The sequence below is a fragment of the Mytilus galloprovincialis genome, chromosome 14 (genome assembly GCF_965363235.1).
Source record: "Mytilus galloprovincialis chromosome 14, xbMytGall1.hap1.1, whole genome shotgun sequence".
Lineage (NCBI taxonomy): Eukaryota > Metazoa > Mollusca > Bivalvia > Mytilida > Mytilidae > Mytilus > Mytilus galloprovincialis.
This window is the reverse complement of record NC_134851.1, coordinates 32439718-32451656: the sequence shown is the minus strand read 5'-3', so window position 1 is coordinate 32451656 and position 11939 is coordinate 32439718. Positions and strand designations below refer to the sequence as shown.

General features: G+C 33.3%; 1 long non-coding RNA gene across 1 annotated transcript; it reads right to left on the bottom strand.

Moving 5' to 3' along the window:
• Positions 1 to 1556: 1556 nt before the first annotated feature.
• On the bottom strand, positions 1557 to 7658 carry LOC143059159 (uncharacterized). The gene is made up of 5 exons (XR_012973406.1): positions 7544 to 7658; positions 5638 to 5667; positions 4894 to 5124; positions 3259 to 3444; positions 1557 to 2846 (listed from the first exon to the last, which is right to left on the bottom strand). It is a non-coding gene; the product is annotated as an uncharacterized LOC143059159 (long non-coding RNA).
• Positions 7659 to 11939: the final 4281 nt, after the last annotated feature.

Sequence of the window (11939 nt, the reverse complement as noted above, 5' to 3'; positions counted from 1 at the left end):
TGGGTGTTACGGCTGGACGAAAACACCCCACCAATAATATTTAGGAAGAAACTATGAGTTTCAATCAGCACTTGCTAACCAATTTAAATTACAAATATTCATATACATAAGTACATGTATTATGAATTTATTTAACTATTCCTACTGTAACTATGAATTTATACTGAGTTATGATGGTATGATACTAAACCCCTAACGGGAAGGATTGTGCCTGATGTTCATATGATGAACTCATAATCTTTCAGTCAGTTCAATTGCAGTCTGGAGCTGGCATGTCAGTTAACTGCTAGTAGTCTGTTGTTAGTTATGTATTATTGTTATTTTGTTTATTTTCTTTGATTACATCTTCTGATATCAGACTCGGACTTCTCTTGAAATGAATTTTAATGTGCGTATTGTTATGCGTTTACTTTTCTGCATTGGCTAGAGGTATAGGGGGAGGGTTGAGATCTCATAAACATGTTTAACCCCGCCGCATTTTTGCGCCTGTCCCAAGTCAGGAGCCTCTTGCCTTTGTTAGTCTTGTATCATTTTAATTTTAGTTTCTTGTGTACAATTTGGAAATTAGCATGGCGTGTTAATTATCACTGAACTAGTATGTATTTGTTTAGGGGCCAGCTGAAGGACGCCTCCGGGTGCGGGAATTTCTCGCTACATTGAAGACCTGTTGGTGACCTTCTGCTGTTGTTTTTTTCTATGGTCGGGTTATTGTCTCTTTGGCACATTCCCCATTTCCATTCTCAATTTTATTATCATAGTTAAGGCCCAGGATATTTCTTAATCTTCATGAAATATTCATAAAACTTCAAATTTGAGTTATTTTCATTAAAATCTCTAAAATAAACAAGATTTGGTGAATTTTTGTATGTTTTCTTTTTTTTCCCATTATAGGTTGCATTTCAATATTAAAAATGCAATTTTCCATAGCAACTCCTTTTTCGGTTAAAACTGTATCACTTTTACTTTGAAGTTTTGAAAAAAAATATATATCTTAGAATGGAAAGTTCATATGCACTACTGACATGAAATTAAAATCACAAAAATACTGAACTCTGAGGAAAATTCAAAACGGAAAGTCCGTAATCAAATGGCACAATCAAAGTATAAAACACATCAAACGAATGGACAACAACTGTCATATTCCTTACTTGGTACAGGCATTTTCAAAGGTAGAAAATGGTGGATTGAACCTTGTTTTATAGCGCAAAACCTCTCACTTGTACAACAGTCGCATCAAATTGAATGATATCGATAATGATGCGTGAACAAAACAATTTAGATTTAGATTTGTCAGTTATGAATATGTATATTTTCTGGTAACATTCCCAGGTAATGTCTTGACGAGACGAAATTACAGATCATATCTGGGAACAAGCACGTGAATAAAATAATTTATCTATAAATGTTATATATCTGCCCAAATGAGGCGTGGTTAGAGTAACAGCTGTATTTACAAAGTATAACCTATAGGTATGCAAAATTGCTTCAAAGGTAAAATTATAAAACAATAATTCGCAAGGTATTTTTTCAACATTTTTCAGGAAAAAAATGAGAGATAAAATGTAAAATGAATCCATGAACATTTCAACAATAGCAAGTGTATTACGTTTGATGTGTTTCGCACACTCTAGTATTGATTCGAAATGAATGATCCCTCATTCAGACCCAAATATATTTCCTGGAGATTTTCAATATAACATTTATAAGAAGAAAAACGAGGACAACACATTTGATAAGATAGCAGGTTTTTGCTAAATACTCATCATATGACATGATTTGTGTTTTCTACTCGCTATCGTAAAACAGTTTGATACGAGGATTCACATTTAACATTTGGTCACATGACAGTACTCCCACTCGTGTTTAAACCAGTTTGATAAGAGGATTCACATTTAAAATATGGTCACATGACAGTACTCCCACTCGTGTTTAAAACATTTTGATACGTGGATTTGCATTTAACATTTAGTCACATGACAGTACTCCCACTCGTGATTAAAACCGTTTGATACGAGGTTTCACATTTAACATTTGGTCACATGAAAATACCCTAACTCGTGTTTAAAACATTTTGATACGTTGATTCGCATTTAACATTTGGTCACATGACAGGCATGACAGTACTCCCACTCGTGTTGAAAACAGTTTGATAAGAGGATTCGCATTTAACATTTGGTCACATGACAGTCATGACAGTACTACCACTCGTGTTTAAAACAGTTTGATATGAATATTCACATTTAACATCTGGTCACATGACAATACCCTAACTCGTGTTAAAAACATTTTGATACGAGGATTCACATTTTACGATAAGAGAGGAACGGATACTCTTTATCAAGGATAGAGAAACATTGTAAATGGAAATGAAAGAATACAAAAATGAAGGACCCCTCTTCCAGATCTCACATATATTTTCATGATTATTTTTGAATATACACCTTTTATATCAACAAAAAAAAGAATAACACATTTAGTAATTAAAAAGGTTGTTGATCATGTGACATGATTTGCGTTTTCTACACATTTTTTCTTCTACATTGTATGATACGAGGATTCACACTCAATATTTGCTCTCATGGCAATACGGCCACTCGTGTTTGATACGAAGGTGCACTTTTAACATTTGGTCACATGACAATACTCCCACTCCCAATCGTTTGCTCCTTTATAACAGTAAGGCCTCCCTTCACCTTTAGGATCTCTGCAGTAATTAGTCGGGTGATCGGCTGGATCTGATGGAAGGTCATGTGTACTGACTGAATCCCAACGCCTACAAGTGGTCCCGAGAGCACTGCAGCTGACTTTACCTCTATAGGTAGAACTATTGTTGTAACAATCATCTACTACAAAAGAAAATCATGTTATACATAACAGTGTATATGTTGTGTACAAGATGTAAGTTTGTACAAATTGTAATTTGTACAGGGATTTTGTACAAGTTATAAGTTTCTTGACACATACCTTCTTGCACTAGGTGATAAAGGTTTGTCTTCTTAAATATTCCAGTTTAATGTTTTAAATTCCAATTTTTATCTTCAAACTAACACCACGTGCTATTCTCATTATCCTCAAACTGGAAATGAGGATATCTAAATGGTTTGAATTATAATTTTATTTTTTCTCCTTATCCCGTATTGATATCCAAAAACAGTGAGAGAAAAAAAACAACATTTGCAACTTACCAAAGATTTCAAAGATATGAAAATGAATGCAAAAAAGCAAACATTTGAGATATGTTAACAAAATGAAACATACCACCACATGAAATACTGAAATCTGACCAGGTTCCATCCGATTGACAAATGCTGCTAGGGCAATGATCTGTCGACTCATTTGCAGTAAATGATTTACAGCTGTATAAAGCTCCCAAAAGTCCATATGACATGTTATATTTGACAGTCAATCCAACGGGTATGTTTTCAACCTGTTGACACGTGTCGCCTGAAATCAGAAAAAAAGTATACGTAAATTCACAAAAATACTGGACACCGAGGATAATCCAAACAAAAAGTCCTTAATCAAATGGCAAACTTAAAAGCTCAGACACTTCAAATGAATAAATATCAACTGACATATTCCGACTCGGTACAGGTATTTTCTCATGTACAAACTGGTGGATTAAACCTGGATTTATAGCTAGCTAAACCTCTCACTTGTAAGACAGTCGCATCGAATTCTATTATATTGACAACGATGTGTGAACAAAACAAACAGACATAATAGATAAAAAATGTCACAAATAGGAGTACAGCAGTCGACATTGTGTTATCATCTTAATCACAATAAATACAAGAATTGCTAGTCATGTTATACAAGTTTATTTTTATTGTTTTTCATTTATCTGTTGGAAGCGGAAATTCCTAGAAAATAATAGCAAAACGAAAACAACAAAGATAAACAACAATTTCAAAAAAACTATTCCCGAGCAAATACGTCCATCAACACATCATTTAAATACATGTGTTTTGGAAGGGTTAAATAATCCTCTTCATCTCGGCGGAGAAGATTTCCAAATCGTAAAGAATCTATCACGACAGTTAAACATTTCATTGCCCTTTTTTAGTTGTAGACAATGCTTGTAGTATTATACGATCAGCTACTGTATATCATATTATATTAAACAGCCAACGTGTTTTGACAGCTCTATTAAAACGTTTGCAGTTTAGGTAAATGCTTAGATAGTTTACCGATGTCAAGTCTCATTAATAATAACCATATTATAATGAATAACGAATCAATTTAACAAAAAAAAAAAAACGGGGAAACTCGAATAAACTCAAATACACGCGAAATCGGATGCAGTGACAGCTTTAGCTTCTCCTGTTATGCATGTATCACATTCAATGTCAATCTAATTAAAATATCGCAGGAATTAGGAATAGGACACACTTGGTTATAAGACACACTCGGGGATAGAACACAATACCGAATAGGATATATTCCGGAATAGGACACAATATGGAATAGGACACAATCGGGAATAAGACACAATCGGGAATAGAACACAATCGGGAATAGGACACTATCGGGAATAGGACACAATCGGAAATAGGACAGAATCGGGAATATGACACCATCTGGATAAGGACACAATCTGCAATAGAACACAATCGGGAATAAGACAATCGGGAATAGAACACAATCGGCAATAGAACACAATCGGGACTGGGACACAATCGGGAATAGGACACAATCGAGGAATAAGGTTCAATTAGTTAAATTACAGATAAGAAGACTGTACTGATACATAAAGATCTGAGACCAAGAAAACAAGTCCCTGGTGAATTGAGACACCGACGAATCATATCGGCCATGTTATAGTTTTAACACTTTTATCAGCACAGCATATTTTTGGAATGTTAAATCAATCACTTATCATATAAAACTTACATTTTGTGATTGAACAAAATTCCCAAGAATAATGTTCATCAATTGTATAACACCATGGAGTTAACGTATGGGAAGGATCTCTACAATAATTCGAATGGAAGTCCGACATCTGTTCCGAAGTAAATGAGTGTGAGTGCGGGGATTGGAGATTCCACATTTGACAGGTTCGTCCACTGTGAGTATAGTTAACATGTCCATTATAGTTCCAGCTTTCGTCAAGATAGCAGTCCGCTATGCAAAATTATAGAAACGGTTAGTTCATTTATTCATCTTTCGAACCAGCAATACTTTTACATAAACAATATGTGAGCAGAACTATTTCTTATTATAAAAATCAAACGATTTATTTCTTTAGTTGATTATTCCTAGCTGATAAGATGTTTTTCAAAACTTAATTCAACAATGAACACTTTAATTATGTGTAGTGTAGGACGATCATTTTTCCGCAATAAAGAACTAACGCGATTCGTCAAAATAAGTCAAATTTTTATCGTCTAAAAGATAGTGTACATTTTTTTTGTCATGCACCAAAAGTTACCGTTAACATCAATTGGTCAGACTATAACCGTTATTCAAACTTCCTTAAAGAGCTTATTCTTAAATAAAGGATCGAACGTCCTTGAATATAATCAATCCTTATGGTAAACTTTTATCAGCTCCAGGAATCAGTCAACCCTATTAAATACAAATATAGATATAGGTGTCATTACTGGAAAATCTCGAACAGGTTATTATTTATTTTACCTTCTATTGGTGTCTTTAACTCCTTGATGTCTGAAATGGAAATATCAATTTTTAATCATATTCCATGTAAGCCGATCTTTAAACTTGTTGAACAACCTATAAGATAATCAAAATGATATTTGTGTATATCAATAATAGATGGTGCAGTTGCCTTTCTATGTTTTTTGCGATGAAAGATAAGTTCTTCTTGTATTATATTTATGCAATATGATCTAGATGAACAAAATAGCTTAGAAATGCAATACTAGATTATTCTTTCTAATTCTCATTTTTCAATATGTAGTTTTAAAGTTGACTTGATTACGTCATTTTTAATGTCCCAATCATTTGTTATCCACTGAATCTCTGGGTTCCCCTTTCTCAATGGAATATTAGTCATTATCAATGATTGTCAGTAACCAACGCCGAAAAGATTGTCATGAAAGTCAACCAATAATGGTAATCATGTTTGTATTCTGTTTTATACTTTGTGATTTTGCCTTCCCCCCATCCATTACAGCATTTACAGTGTGGTTTGTCAATTAAGCAATTTAAACTTTTGGTTTTTGAATGTTTTTAAGCAGTTGATTCGTTTGCATTTTAGTTTATGGGGAAACATTTTTGGCATTAATGTGACTACCATTGCATTCAATGATTTAATTACAATTTGACCGTATCTGATGACGTGGCGTTGTGACTACGTATTGATCGATCTGGTCATTAATGGTCATCAACACATCTTGTCTGTCTATATCTTAACCTGAAAGGACAGTATAGGACGAGTTTCTGGCATCGAACTGCCCTGTTACATTACGTTCACGTATTTCTGTTTTCAATATTCCTATAGGCTGACTCAGATAGTTGTCGCTCAGTATCGGCAATTTTGAGGTACAACATTTTAAAACAGATCCAAGTGTGGGTATAGATTTAAAAGAACCGATCCTTTATGGATTTCAAATTTTGCTTTAACACATGTGTAAAACATTCGTGCAACCTCAAACTCCGGTGTATGCTCAACATCAGATAAGACGAATATTGAATTATTCTAACAGATAGAAATATGGCAAGCATGGATACATGTAAAAGTTATTTGAGCATCAATCATGATTTGGTTGAAAACCTCAACAAAATGCGTATTGCGTTTCTAAAGTCCGTCAGTATATTCTAGCTTTTTTTATAATTTTATTAAATGATTGTTATTTATCCATAGCTATTTGAGGAAATTACCAAAGTTATATGAATAACAATAACATAAGAATAATTCCCCACAAAATTTACACTGCCCTTTTTAAACACAAGGTCATGGACTATTGTCCGTGTGTTACGTTCCGTTTCATATAAACTTTAAATTTATAAGTCTTTAAAATTTGTAGTGAACACCCTTAAGGTTAACATATTACGCTATTATTGATTAATCATGTTTAACAAAAATGCCGAATTACATGGTAAGTTCAAAAAGGTGAAAAACCAAATAAACTTACACAATCAAACGTTAGACTTTAACCAAAGAACTGACGAACGGAAAACAAGTAACATATTCCTACCTTACATGCATTTTTGACAGAAAAAAAATAGTCTTATATCTATCTTAACTTCCCGCTTGTGTGGAATTGTTAACAGACCTTCTGTTATACTGACAAAAACTAAGTGAGCAACCTAAACAGACATGATAGATGCGACAAAAATTGGGAACAAGCAGTCAAAACTGTGCAAACATCAATAAAAAAAAATACAACTGATTAATAAAACCAAATAAACATACATTTAAATATAACAAAGAAGCCTCCAAAAAAGTAGTTGCAGTTACTGATAAATTTCACATAGCACGCTAAACAAATAATAAACGCATTTTGTCGTTACGATTAAAGTCGAAACTCCATATCAACACAACAAATGATCATTTCTAGCAGTTAGAAAAGATACTTACTATTTTTGCCGACTTTTCGTAATACATTCCATCCTGATGTTGTTTCTAGAGCATAAGAAAAAAACTCAGATGTATTTAAACAAAGTTGACAAGTTAAAACGGATTTGTCATAGCTTGCTGCATGACACTTTTCTTCATTTACGCATTCCACTGCGCACTCTAAAGCGCTGTAGTTATAAAAGATCTTACTAGTACTTGAATTGTTATTCGATATGATCCTTTTGTCTTTTTCAACAGAAAATGTGTTTTGTTTCAATTCAAAAGCCGCAGAAAAAATCAGCATGTTAAAAACTGCAATTACTGAACCAACAGTGGTCAATATGGTATAAGGAATCGTCATTTTGTTCACTCTTTGTAATAACTCATCACATATTTTTTCTAATTTATTTCAGTTATATAATAAACTCTTGATATTACTATGATAAACCGACGACAGCAGCGATACTTATGTTGTAGCAAAATGATTGTTCTCCACACATCCTTATAAATACATGAATTATTAATGCAATACAATAGTTTTAGAATCAATATGGGTACTCTTGAGATGTAATTTAGGTCGACAATAAATGAAAATACATGAACATCAAAGAAAAATCAGATAGCTTATCTTTCCAATTTCATTTTGATATTAAAATCAAACTATAAAAAACATACCATCGTTGATTGTAGTGCAAGGAGGTATCGGTTCATCGTTTGTTTATTTCAAAAGATTAAACTGAAAAATGAGATAAAAAATTATAGAATATTAAAAACTTTACAATTATATAATATAAACAATATTAGGTCAATGTCAGTAAAAATAAGAACTTTTTTGTATGAGGCTGAGAAACTGGGGAAGGGCGAGGTTTTTGTGCCGAATACAAAAAATGTTTATATTTTTTAGGACATTGACTTAATGTTGTGTTAATACTGTAACTTAAATGAATACATTGATAGCTATTTAAATTGTAACACATATTTCAAACTTATTTTTATCCCTTAATGAACCCATGAACTGTGAAAAAAGAGTTCCAGGATGAAAATGACATTGCACAAAATATAGCTGTGTTACTATATTTACGAAATAAACACAACTAGTTGCATTATAAATATACTTAGTAAATAAAATATACATAGAGGACTGTAGTACATTTACACTTTAAAAGACGAAATGTCAATTTGGAGTCAAATATACCTTCTAAATGGGTAGTAAGGTAATACATGACATGTCGTGTATCAAATCTTTGATAGAAAGATTAGTCTGGAATCAAATATACCTTAACTTTATAAGTGGGTTATGCAGTTATACATGACAGGTCTTACATATACACTTTGATAGACGAATAATTAGTCTGGAGTCAAACGTATCTTCTAAGTGGGTTGGTAGGTTTATACGTCAGCTTTTTTTCCATTTACACGTCGATTGACGAAAGATGAGTATGGAGTCAAGCATATACTCTAAGTGGATTTGTCAGTCATATACGATAATTCTTTTATCTACACGTTGATAGAAACAAAATTATTCATGAGTCAAACCTATAATCTTAGTGGGTTGGTAGGTGTATACGACAGTTCTTTTATTTACACTTTGATCGACGAAAGATTAGTCTGGAGTCAGACAAACCGTCTAAAAGGATACATAGGTTGTAAACGACAGATCTTACATTCACATAGTGTCAGATGAGCAAAAAAAGTAATATCACAAGAATACTGATCACTGAGGAATATTCAAAACGAATAGTATTTATAGCGATCTTCTTTCAAGTATGGACGTATTTTTTTAATTCTGTCCCATCATTCTTATGCACATGGATGAGTTAGGTATACCAAAGTAATGTGCAGTATCTTCTGATACGAGACCGCTACAATGTTCTTTAAATAATAGATTGCACTTATGACGACGGCCATGTCAACAAAACGTTATCCGCAAAAATTAACTGTTGACTAAATGGAATAAACTGTGCAAAGGGGAATCAGGCAAAAACACAATACACACTAATTAAGGGGGGCAGACCTTTATTGAGGGAGCTAACTCTTAAAATCAGCTAAGCGTTTGTAAAAGTCAAATTTTATAAGGGTATTTAAGCATTTACTTGAAACAGTTTGGAAACAATCCATGTAAAAGAGGGACAAAAGATACCAATGGGATAGTCAAACTCATAAATCGAAAATAAACTGACAACGCCATGGCTAAAAATGAAAAAGACAAACAGACAAACAATAGTACACATGACACAAGATAGAAAACTAAAGAATTAGCAACACGAACACCACCAAAAACTAGAGGTGATCTCAGGTGCTCCGGAAGGGTAAGCAGATCCTGATCCACATGTGGCACCCGTCGTGTTGCTTATGCTTATGTTTAACCTAGAAGCTCAGATTATATTTATGACAAAGGTTGACACTAAAATAGTGATTATTTTAAGAGTTATTTCCCTTAACCTAGTTATACCTCCTTTAGTCTGTTAGGGAGCAGCTGTAGATGCAAAGGTGTAGTAGCCAAAAGTAAACTTTAAGATAAAACAATCAGTAATGTTTCAAATGCACTGCACTGCGCTGCTGCGGGTTAATATCAATATTGTGTTCCTTGTTCATTGTTTCTTTAGATTTACAAGTGGAGCGTTTGTAAATTATCCTTTAAAAGAAATTTTTGCTGTACTAAAAAGTTAAATCCCAAAAATACTTTAACCTGCGGAAAATTCAACTAGAGGCTCTAAAGAGCCTGTGTCGCTCACCTTGGTCTATGTGAATATTAAACAAAGGAAGGGATTCATGACAAAATTGTGTTTTTATGATGGTGATGTGTTTGTACGTGTTACTTTACTGAACATTCTTGCTGCTTACAGTTATCTCTGTCTATAATGAACTTTGCCAAGTAGTTTCAGTGGAAAATGTTAGTAAAAATTTACAAATTTTATAAAAATTGTTAAAAATTGACTATAAAGGACAATAACTCCTTAGGGTGTCAATTGACCATTTCAGTCATTTGACTTATTTGTAAATCTTACTTTGCTGTACATTATTGCTGTTTAAAATTATCTCTATCTATAATAATATTCAAGATAATAACCCAAAACAGTAAAATTCCCTTAAAATTACCAATTTAAGGGCAGCAACCCAACAACCGGTTGTCCGATTCATCTGAAAATTTCAGGGCAGATAGATCTTGACCTGATTAACAATTTTACCCCGTCAGATTTGCTCTAAATGCTTTGGTTTTTGAGTTATAAGCCAAACACTGCATTTTACCCCTATGTTCTATTTTTAGCCATGGCGGCCATCTTGGTTGGATGGCCAGGTCACCGGACACATTTTTTAAACTAAATACCCCAAAGATGATTGTGGCCAAGTTTGGATTAATTTGGCCCAGTAGTTTCAGGGGAGAAGATTTTTGTAAAAGATTACTAAGATTTACGAAAAATGGTTAAAAATTGACTATAAAGGGCAATAACTCCTAAAGGGGTCAACTGACCATTTCGGTCATGTTGACTTATTTGTAAATCTTACTTTGCTGAACATTATTTCTGTTTACAGTTTATCTCTATCTATAATAATATTCAAGATAATAACCATATAACGGCAAAATTTCCTGAAAATTGCCAATTCAGGGGCAGCAACCCAACAACCGGTTGTCCGATTCGTCTGAAAATTTCAGGGCAGATAGATCTTGACTTGATAAACAATTTAATTCCGTCAGATTTGCTTTAAATGCTTCGGTTTCAGAGTTATAAGCCAAAAAACTGCATTTGACCCCTATGTTCTAATTTTAGCCATGGCCGCCATCTTGGTTGGTTGGCCGGATAACCGAACACATTTTTTAAACTAGATACCCCAATGATGATTGTGACCAAGTTTGGTTGAATTTGGCCCAGTAGTTTCAGAGGAGAAGATTTTTGTAAAAGTTAACGACGACGGACGACGCCGGACGCCAAGTGATGAGAAAAGCTCACTTGGCCCTTCGGGCCAGGTGAGCTAAAAAGGAAAGTCCCTAATCAAATGACAAGTTTAATTTATTAAGGTCTACAATATTTGTAAATTAATTTTGATTGTCATATATTTTCGACCTTAGCATCAATGAATTAACATTTATTGTCGACATAAATATATGGTGCAATACAACATGTACAATTTATACCATTTGATGCCAGTAACAACACGTAGTCGATTCCTCAGATCGATGAATGCTTGTCTCCGAGTATATCGGCAGAACAGATAAAAATTAAGTCAGGAATTAGTCTGTTTCTATCAATTTGGTATCATGATATTATTTTAAATAATTCAAAACTAAAACATTATTCTAGTCTTCAAAAATGCTGCACACAAAATTTAGTAAAGCTAAATGTCATATTATAAACATTAAAACCAAAAATACACCTTTTCATGAACATAATGAAGTAAATGCACTCCCTTCCCTTAA